The sequence below is a fragment of the Hemiscyllium ocellatum genome, chromosome 28, assembly GCF_020745735.1.
Source record: "Hemiscyllium ocellatum isolate sHemOce1 chromosome 28, sHemOce1.pat.X.cur, whole genome shotgun sequence".
Classification (NCBI taxonomy): domain Eukaryota; kingdom Metazoa; phylum Chordata; class Chondrichthyes; order Orectolobiformes; family Hemiscylliidae; genus Hemiscyllium; species Hemiscyllium ocellatum.
The window spans coordinates 12,676,039-12,686,519 of NC_083428.1; the positions used below are offsets into that span (position 1 = coordinate 12,676,039).

General features: G+C 42.9%; 1 protein-coding gene across 2 annotated transcripts in view; it reads right to left on the minus strand.

Moving 5' to 3' along the window:
- The window catches only part of LOC132829011 (uncharacterized), a 66,036-nt gene extending 56,315 nt beyond the window's left edge, over positions 1-9,721 (minus strand). Inside the window, exon 1 of one of the 2 annotated variants that reach the window (XM_060846275.1) lies at positions 9,616-9,721. The gene's annotated coding sequence lies outside the window, so the exon portion shown is untranslated. Of the gene's footprint in view, positions 1-9,611 lie in introns of both variants that reach the window. The other variant, XM_060846276.1, reaches the window with a different exon arrangement.
- Between the last annotated feature and the right edge of the window lie 760 nt (positions 9,722-10,481).

Genomic DNA, 10,481 nt, shown 5'->3' on the forward strand with positions numbered 1-10,481 from the left:
GTCTGACAGCATCTGTGGAGAAAAAGCAGACTTTTTATTTTGAGTCCAGTGACCCTTCTTTAGAACTGAACCATTCAGAAGAAGGGTCACTGGACTGGAAATGGCAACTCTGCTTTCTCTCCACATTAAATGCCAGACCTGCTGAGTTTCTTCAGCAATTTCTGATTTTTTTTTGTTTCAAATCTTCATCATCCAAATGGTTTTGTTTTATTTTAGGGAGAGAGTTGGATTCCTGTTCCAAACTGGAGTCTATTGACTGTTGTGACTATTTGAGGGTCAGGTCTGGTGATGAATGTTTTCAAACAAGGAGAAATTTAGAAAATGTGTCACCCAAAAGAGGGCCACTCAGTCCATCTGAATGAGAGCTAGTTAGTATAATCCTGCCATGCACTTTTTGATCTTTAGCTCTGTACTTTACAGCACTTCAAATGCATATCTAAGCACTTATAGAAATGCAATGAGGCATTTTGCCTCTCCCATCATTTCAGGCATTGATTTCCAGAGCCACCAGCCCCTGGATGAAATAAATTCTCAACTCTCCTCTAGGCTTTCCTATCTTATCCTATTTTCTCATCTCTCCAATGGCTGAGCTTCTAAGGGAGGATAAAGAAAATGTTACAAAGACTCTCCTTGAAGCACAGCAGTGTTGACATGAATGATTTGGAGGAGCTTGCTGCCGGTCATTCAAAATGGTGACAATCTACCCATCAAGTCCCTTCACACATTAAGTCCAAACCTCATGATAAGACAGAGGTGCTACAGAGAAGGAAAGAAAAAAAGATACTAATCCTACACTCTGGATACTACCTCCTCATGGGACATCCTGGCCCATGTGCCCATGAATTGTCCTGTTCAGCCACATGTACATACACAGCAGAAATACTCAACCCTGAGTAGATGTTAATATTGAATAGAAGGACAACTGGTAATGATGAATCCTTCCATTTTAAATTTATTTTCCCTCATTATTGACCTCTGTCTAAGGGAAAGACATTCTTCATTTCCAGTCTCGCAAGCCCTTTATAGGTATTGCACCTCAACCCTCTACACTCCAATCAAAACAATTCAGGCCTAACTGATCTTACCTCGGGAGAGCAGCATACTGAAGATGCTGCTGGGACATCATTAAGACATTTAGACTTTTTATCCTCCCTTGCAACTTTGAACATCAATGGTAAGGTTCTAGGAAGTGTTGCTGAACAAAGAGACCTTAGAGTGCGGGTTCATACTCCTTGAAAGTGGAGTTGCAGGTAGATAGGATAGTGAAGAAAGCGTTTGGTATGTTTTCCTTTATTGGTCAGAAAATTGAGTACAGGATGGCAGCTCATGTTGCAGCTGTACAGGACATTGGTTAGGCCACTGTTGGAATTTTGCAGGCAATTCTGGTCTCCTTTCTATCGGAAAGATGTTGTGAAACTTGAAAGGGTTCAGAAAAGATCTACATGGATGTTGCCAGGGTTGGAGGATCTGAGCTACAGGGAGAGGCTGAACAGGCAGGGGCTGTTTTCCCTGGAGCGTCGGAGGCTGAGGGGTGACTTTATAGATGTTTACACCATTATGATAGGATAAATAGACAAAGTCTTTCCCTGGGGTCAGAGAGTCCAGAACTAGAGGGCATAGGTTTAGGATGAGAGGGGAAAGATATAAAAGAAACCTAAGGGGCAACTTTTTCACGCAGAGGGTGGTACAGGTATGGAATGAGCTGCAAGAGGATGTGGTGGAGGCTGGTACAATTGCAATATTTAAGAGGCATCTGGACGGGTATATGAATAGGAAGGGTTTGGAGGGATATGGGCCGGATGCTGGCAGGTGGGACTAGGTTGGGTTGGGATATCTGGTCGGCATGGACGGGTTGGACCGAAGGGTCCGTTTCCATGCTGTACATCTCTATGACTCTATTTGAAAGCTGAGGAAACAGGATGTGATGGGGAGAATTTATTTCACCCGGAGGATGATGAGTCTGGAACTCAATGCCTGAAATGATGGCAGAGGCAGAAATGCTCACTGCATTTAAGAAGTGTTTGGATATGCACTTGAAGTGCAGTAATCTGTTTCCTGCTGAACAAATCTGTATCTTAAAGGGAGGAACAGAAAAAGACTGAAAGGAATTGCAATAAATTCATTTTTCAGTGAATTGTTTAAATCAGATTTGGACTTAAATTCGGAATCAGAAAATTTGATTTTTCTCAAAGCAATGCAACTTTACAGATTGTTAATGTTCAGACTGTGGTATATCACGATGCTGTAGTGTAAAAGTACTGTACATTCACTCTAACACCATGTAGCCATAAATAGAACTGTAATCAGCTGATGTACTTGGGTGGAAGGGAGATCCTGTGTGCAGTGGACACACTAAAGCATTACAGTAACTGTGTACCAGTGATAAAATCAGAAATAAATTGAGTAAGTGATTCTGCTAGAGGAAAATTGGTAATGATCAATGCAACAGTTTGCAAATCCTAGTGTCCACATATCAGGGAATATCTCAGATTATACACTTCAGTTTTCAGTGGGTATCGATTTCATAGATGCAGTGACCCATCAGCCTAACTGCTTTCACCTTTTACAGAAGACGTTGACCCATTACACTTCACAGCTGTGTCTCAGTGACTCCTTCTGGTGAACACTTTAGCACCCAAATAAAGGGAAGTGGGCGTAACTTTTCAAAATGACAAGCAAGTGTTTTCATTTTGACTGCCCTCCAGTCTGGACTTTGTTACTGATGGCAGATTTCAAAGGCTGGGAGATCAGGAATGTGATGCTTTGTTACCTCAAAAGTACCCAGCTGTCTTTTTCCCTTACCCAACCGCAGCATCCCCACCTCCCCCCCCCTGCCTCCACCCCCTCCCCTCTTCCACATGCAGAGGGAGATATCATACTTAAGTAATTCTTGTAATGCAAAATCTGTTCCTCAAGTCAGTCTCGGGGACATGCGTGGAGTTGGATGATGCAGAAGCTATTGTTTAGCATAACCTCTGGCAGATTATCCTCACTGAACTCATTTTATATACATTTAATTAAAGTTAGATTTTGATTATACTTTTCCTCTGTTGTTACTGTTTAAGTTTTTTTTGCTGAATGGACAAAATGAATTTCTGTGAAAAACGAGTCATGTATTGGTGAAGAGAAGTGATCCAGGATTGTTCTATAAAGTACAGCTGTCATCACTGCAAAACTTGGAGAATAGGAACAGGGGGAGTTTATAATCACAGAAAGAAGCTATAGTGAGATAGTCGGCCATTTGGCCCCTTGAGTCGAGAGTATGTTGCTGGAAAGGCACAGCAGGTCAAACAGCTTCCAAGAAGCAGGAGAGTTGACGTTTTGGGCAAATGCCCTTCATTGGGAATAAATCATTTGGCCCATTGAGTCCACACCGACCCTCCACCCAAACCCACCCATCACCACCACCGCCCCCCACCCCCCCAACTCCCCAACCCCACTCTATAACCCAGCATTTCTGATCACTAACCCACCCACCTAGCCTGTACAGTCTGGACACTATGGGCAATTTAGCGTGGCCAATCCCCCTAACCTGCACATTTTTGAATTGTGGGAAGAAACCAGAACACCTGAAGAGAATCTATACAGACACGGGGAGAATGTGCAAACTCCACACAGTCGCAGAAAGGTGGAATTGAACTCAGGTCCCTGGCACTGTGAGGCAGCACTGCTAACCACTGAGCCATCCTATAATGGTGAACAATGAAATGGTTGATTAATTAAATACACACGTTTAGTTCTGTGTTCTCAAAGAAGGATACAAATTATATACCAGAAATGTTAGGGAGCACAGTGATTAATGAGAGAAAGGAACTGAAGGAAATCAGTATAAGTGGCGAAATGGTGCTGGGCAAATTGGCAGGATTGAAAGTTGATAAAACCCCAGACTCTGATAATCTATTCCCAGAGAATTTAAGGAAATGACCCTCGAAACAATGAATGCAACTGTGGACATCTTCTAAGATTTTATAGAGTCTGGAACAGTTCCTCCAGATTGGAGAGTAGCTAATGTAACCCCTCTACTGAAAAATGGAGGTAGAGAGAATTCTGGGAATTATAGACCAATCAGTCTGACTTTGGTAGTGGGGAAAATGCTAGAGTATATTCTATTAGAAAATAGTGGCAGGATCAGACAGAGTCAGTGTAGATTTACAAAAGGAAAACTATGCTTTGAAAATTCTACTAAAATTCTTTGAGGATGTAACTAGTAGAGATGATGAGGGGGTGCCAGCTATGTCACTTGCAGAGGGTTTTTGACAAAGTCCCAATATAAGAGACTAGCATGTAAAATTAAAGTGGTTGGGATCAGGGGAATGCATTAAGAAAGAATATAAGGCATGTTAGCAAACAGAAAGCAAAGAGTAAGAATAAACTGGTCTCATTCCAATTGGCAGCTAAAGAATGGTGGAATAACAGAGGGATCAGTGCTAGGACTCCAGCTATTCGCAATGTACCTTAATAATTCAGATGAGAGAACTAAATGTAATATCTCCAAATTTGCAGATGGTACAAAAATGGGTCAGAGAATGAGCTGTGAAGAGGATGCTGAGATACTTCTGTGTGATTTGTATACACTGAGTGAGTGGATAAATGCAGAAAAGATGTGATATAATGTAAATAAATATGGGATTATCCACTTTTACAGCAGAAGCAGAAAGGCAGATTATTAACTAAATGGCTGTAAATCGAAAGAAGGAAATGTGCAATGAGACCTGGGTGCCCTTGTATACCAGTGACGGAAGGTAAGCTTGCTGATGCAGTAGGCAGTGAAGCAGGCACATGATAGGCGAGAGGATTGGAGTACAAGAGCAGGTATGTTTTCTGCATTCACACAGGGCCTTGATGAGTGCATTATGTGTTCAGTTTTGATCTCCTTATCGGAGGAAAGATATTCTTGTCATAAGCGGGAATGTAGTGAACGTTTATCATACTGATTCCTAGGAGGGCAGGACTGATCTATGAGGAGACGTTGAAATGGTGAGGATTATGTTCGCTGAAGTTGAGAAGAATGAGGGGAGGGAAACTCACAGGAGCTGACAAAATTCTAACAGGACTATACAGGGTAGATGCAAGAGGCGTGTTCCCACTGGGGGGTGGGGGTAAGGTGGGAGATGTCCAGAACTGGGGGTCACAGCCCAAGGATAAGAGTAAACCATTTGGGTCTGAGGTGAGGGGAAATTTTTTCATCTGGAAAATAGTGATCCTACGGAATTTCCCACCACAGAAAACAGTCAAGGCCAGAACATTATATGACTTCAAGAAGGAATTGGATATAACACTTAGAGCTTTGGGATCAAAGGATTTGGGGGAAATGCAGCATCGGGGTACTGAGGTGGATGATCTTAATGAATGGAGGAACTCCTCTTCTATTTCCCATGTTTCCATAAGGACCATAACCCTTGGGCCTGTTCTTGAAAGGCACCTACGTCCCTGTCCTCAAATAGACACAAGGAAGGCATGAGAGCAAGGCAGGATTGTGGTGTGCAGCTATAGTAGAGAATGTGTGCGCTTAAACGACGATCTCCTGCTCCTCAGATCCCGCCTGACCTCCTGTGATTTTCCAGCGCCACACTTTAATGACTCTGTAGCTACCAGAGTTTCTGCAGGGCTGGAGCAATGTCAGTTCCTGCTGGACAGTGAGGGTCCTGGATAGGATGCGAGAAGCTTGTTACTGTCTTGAGTGAGGGGATGGAGGGAGGGAGGAGTGGGCTACAGACAGTGGAAAAAGATCACAGCCAAGTCACTAGGGTGTGAGCATTTATCAGCAAGAGAAGGCTGAATAAAAACAGGCACCTTTCAAAATTATTTAGTAACCTGGAAAGGGCAGGCTAGACAATAGAGGGTGGATTGTGGGAGGGAGATGCCGGGTTTGGGGGGGGGGGGGGTTAGGGGGAAGTTTGCATCTCCCCCTGTAGGTTTCCTCAGTCCTGTAGGCTTCATCACTAAGAAACACTCACTCAATGCCAATCTGACCCTAAAGTGTCCCTCTCCCAACCCCTGCTTCCGGGGAATATGGAACCCCCTAGGCAGGGGCTTGTAGTGGCTGAGCCATCGAATGGAAGAGGAAAAAGAAGAAATAAATGCATTTGGACAGCACCTTTCATAACCAGCTGACATTTCAAATAGTTTTAATCCTGATGAGGGACATTTGAGGTGTAGCTGCAGTGTGGGAATCTGTTGTAATGTGGGGAACCCTTCAATGTTCATTGCATCTTCACTTGTGCTGAAGGTCTTGAATACACTGTCTCTGCCTCTTCTTCCTCTTCAAAGCCCACCTTTTGATAAAGCTTTTAGTTACCTGACCAATTGGCTCATTTTCTGTTTCAGTATTGATTTCTATCTGGCTGTATCCTTTGGATCAACTTGTATCCTGTGAAGCTGTGTGAAACATTTTACTTCCTAAAAGGTGCCGTAGAAATGCAAAGTTATTGACATGAAAAGAGGCCATTTCGTCCATTATTCCAGAGATTATCCTGATGTAACATAGTTTGCAAGGGTGACGTGTTTTTAAAAATATAGACTGGCATCCGCGGCTCTTGCCCACTAGTGGCATAGATTGGTAAATCACAAGCAGTCCACCTTTGATTTCTTTATACACGTGGAATTGATGAGTCTCAGAAAATACGTGAATGAATGTGAAGTTGGATCTGATCTGGAGATAGGAATCCACATCTATTTTATGCGACACAACTTTAGACGTGAAGCCATAATTACTCTAAACTGACGCTAGACTTGAGGTATAGTTGTAACCCCTTGAAAACAAAAGGCTAATTTAATCAGTAATTAATATTCCTACATCCCTCAGCTCAACAGCTCCTTTTTAAAAGGTACCTATTCACCACCAAACAATACCTTTTCTGAGTGACCATTTTATGCCTCAGATATCACATGGGAAACAGATGTTTTCTAATCTCTAACCTTGTTTGAAACTTGTTAATTTAGTACTTGTGTTACTTTGCCCTGTCATCAGGAATTCTTGTTGTGTACACTGCAATAATACAATTGAGAAAAGAATAGCTGGGGTCAAACAGTCTGTAACAAATGAGATACAATTAACAAATTGTACCTTTTTGATTGTTCATTGGATCGACTTCTCCTCTTAGAGAGAATGTCGCACTTCAGAGGTTAAGCGCAGATATCAAGGCTGACACTCTGGTACAGGACTGAAGGGGTACATCTCCCCAGAGGGGCCTCATTCTGATGAGACATTATTAAACTTAGTGACCTCGGACTAAGCCTCACTCTCTGCAACTGGATCCTCAGTTTCCTGGCCCACAGGTCACAATCAGTGAAGACTGGGGACAATATTTCATCATCACTAACACTCAACACTGGAGCCCCCAAGGGTGCACACTCAGCCCCCTGCTGTACTCACTGTATACCCATGACTGCATTGCCAAATACCAGACTAATGCCATTTACAAGTTCACTGATGACCCCACCATAGTCTATTGAATCTCAGATGGCGTTGAAGCAGACTACATTCGGGAGGTGAAAGAACTTGAAAAATGGTGCACTGAGAACAACCTAGCTCTCAATGCCGGCAAACCAAGGAACTCATTATTGACTTTCAGCGGGATGTAACTCATGCCCCCCTACACAGTAACAGCACAGAGGTAGAACGAGTGTAGAGTGTCAAGCTCCTGGGAGTGGTCATTCCCAAAAGCTTTCTTGGACTCTACATGTGGATGCACTGGTTACAAAGGTCCAGCAACGTCTCTTTTTCCTCAGGTAGCTAAGGAAATCTGACATGACGGCAAATACTCTTGCTAACTTTTATAGGTGCGTCATTGAGAGCATTCTGTCTGGATGTATCACTACCTGTTATGGCAACTGTACCATTCAAGATCGGAGACGGTTACAGAGAGTGGTGAACTCGGCCCGGACAATCACAAAGGCCAACCTCCCATCTATAGAATCCATCTACCAGGCCCGCTGTCAAGGAAAGGCCGCAGTATTCTCAAAGATCCACCCCATCCTGGCAATGTTTTGCTAAACCTCTACCATTGGGGAGAAGGTACAGAAGCCTGAACACACACACACACACCAGCCAGTTTCATAACAGTTTCTACCCTACTGTTGTGAGAACACTGAATGGACTCACAAACTCTGAACATTCACCTGTTTCAATGTTTTTATTTTTGCTGTTTACCTATTATTTACTTTTCTATGCCTCTTAACTCTGATCTGTCTGTATTGTTTGCAAGACGAAGCCTTGGTATAAATTCAATTCAATTTAAGCAAGATGCTGCCTATTCCCTTAGGTGGAGGTAAAATAGTTGAAGGTACAGTTTTGAAGAGGAGTATCCCGGATTTCCTGGCCATTATTTATTCCTCCATCAAGATTATGTGGTCATGCACTCATTGGTGTCTGTGAGAACTCACCGTGCGTAAATTGGCTGCCAGAATTCTTGTTACAACAGATTTCCACATTCCAGATCCATTTCAAAAGTCCCTCATCAGCTTTAAAACATCCCAAAATGTCTAGTGGTTGTGAAAGGTGCTATGTAAATGCAAGACTTTCTGCTTTTGCCTCTAATGTTAACTTTGGCTCTTGTTAAAGAAAGTTTCCAATTCATTGCCATGTCGGATAAAACTCTTTTCACTTTAAAATAGACCACACCGAATTACTTGTTGTTAGAATCATAGAAGCAGGCTATTCAGCCCATCAAGTGTACAGTGGCCCTCTGAACAGCATCCCATCCACATTCACCCCTACCCTATCACTCTGCATTTTCCATGGATAAGTCACCTAACCTACATATCCTTGGACTTTATGGGCAATTTAGCACGACCAATCCACATAGCCTGCACATCTTTGGACTGTAGGAGGAAACCAGAGCACCCAGAGAAAACTCACTCAGGCAGTCACCAGAGGATGGAATCGAATCCAGGTCCTTAGTGCTGTGAGGCAGCAGTGCTAACGACTGAGCCACTGTGCCACCCCATGTGGTGGTGCAGTGACTTCTTAAATAGGCCGGCAAGTTCAACACCAGTAATATTCCACTATTAATATTGCATTAAACTATTAGTTAATCTATTGGGTTTGATTGTGTTGGCTGAAGGAGGAATGTTGGCTAAGGAACTCAGGAGAAGTGCCTCCTCCAAACTAAGCTCCACTGAACCATGAGTACAGGCAGGAGAAGCAAAGGTCTAATGTCTCATCTGCAGGTTGGTGCCTTCAATGATGCAGCGCTCCCTCAGCACCGCACTGGAAAACTAGCCTGGATTATGTGCACAGACATAGGACTCAAATCCATAACCTTCTGACTTGGGGACAGGAGTTTTACAGAATGAGCCAGACACAGTTCAGTTTATCAATACAATACCTCACTGTAAACACTAAAATATCCAACACATCTTCTTGCAGCATAGTTGTGTTACATGAATGAATATTACACTTCTAATTACATATTACAATGCTCTGCACAGTTTCTTTTTGTGCATGAAGCTTAATATTCTCTGAAAGATGTGTTCAATTGTTTTGCACTTTACTATGAAGCTCTCACTTGGTGCCCAGCTCTGAAAAAGTACACAGGCCTGTTTAACAAGTGGATTGAACAACTACTGATTAAATAGCTTTAACTAGTATGATGAGAATTGAGACCTACTTACTGACTGGAAAACGATTGCCACAAGCCTTCAATAAGACTCTATCAGCTTGCTGAAAGTGAGGTTAACAGTGACACACAGTACTTGCTGGGAGCAAGAAAATGTGATTACACACTTGAGCATAACGACGTCTACAGTTACAACCCAACCCCCTCACCGGCTCACGTCCAATTGCATCCAGACCGAGCTCACCAATCAGCAGCAGGTTTTGTTTCTTGTTGCGTTTTTCTCTCTTGCACAAAGACATTAAGCAGTCAATCGGCAAGAACCAGTCGCTTTGTAGAGGCATCAAAGTTCCTTCAGCAACCTAGAAGTGAGGACAGTATATGATTGTTCACCCTGATTACAAGTTTCAGAGGATGTACAATCAGACTGTGGTCTCCTTAAATATACCCCTGCGCGTCTACACTCTGCCACACACGTACTACACTGAAACACTTAACCCTTTGGAGAATTAATTCCAGCCAACAAATACCTCAGCAAGTTAGCGGTTTGTTTCATTTCCATGCTGATGACTTTGCAAAGTTAACTGTTGCATAACTTCATTGTTAATTCTCTTGTGGGCACCAATGACATTATTTACATGCAAAAGATCAGCCCTGGCTCCTTGTTGGCACTTTGACTTCATAACCAGAAAGTTGTGTCTTTAGATGTCACCCCTGGCTCTTGATGATGTGATCCAGCCCTGATTACATGGCAGTACGCATGAGTGCTGCACTGTTGGAGGTGCCTTCGTTTGGCAGGACACATTAAAACTAAAGAGTATAGAGTGACATGACTGTCCTTGACATTTTTAGTATTGTGCTAAAGAGCCCAAGTCAATGGGGATCAGATGAAAACCCTGTACTGACTGCAAACGTAAAGGATGT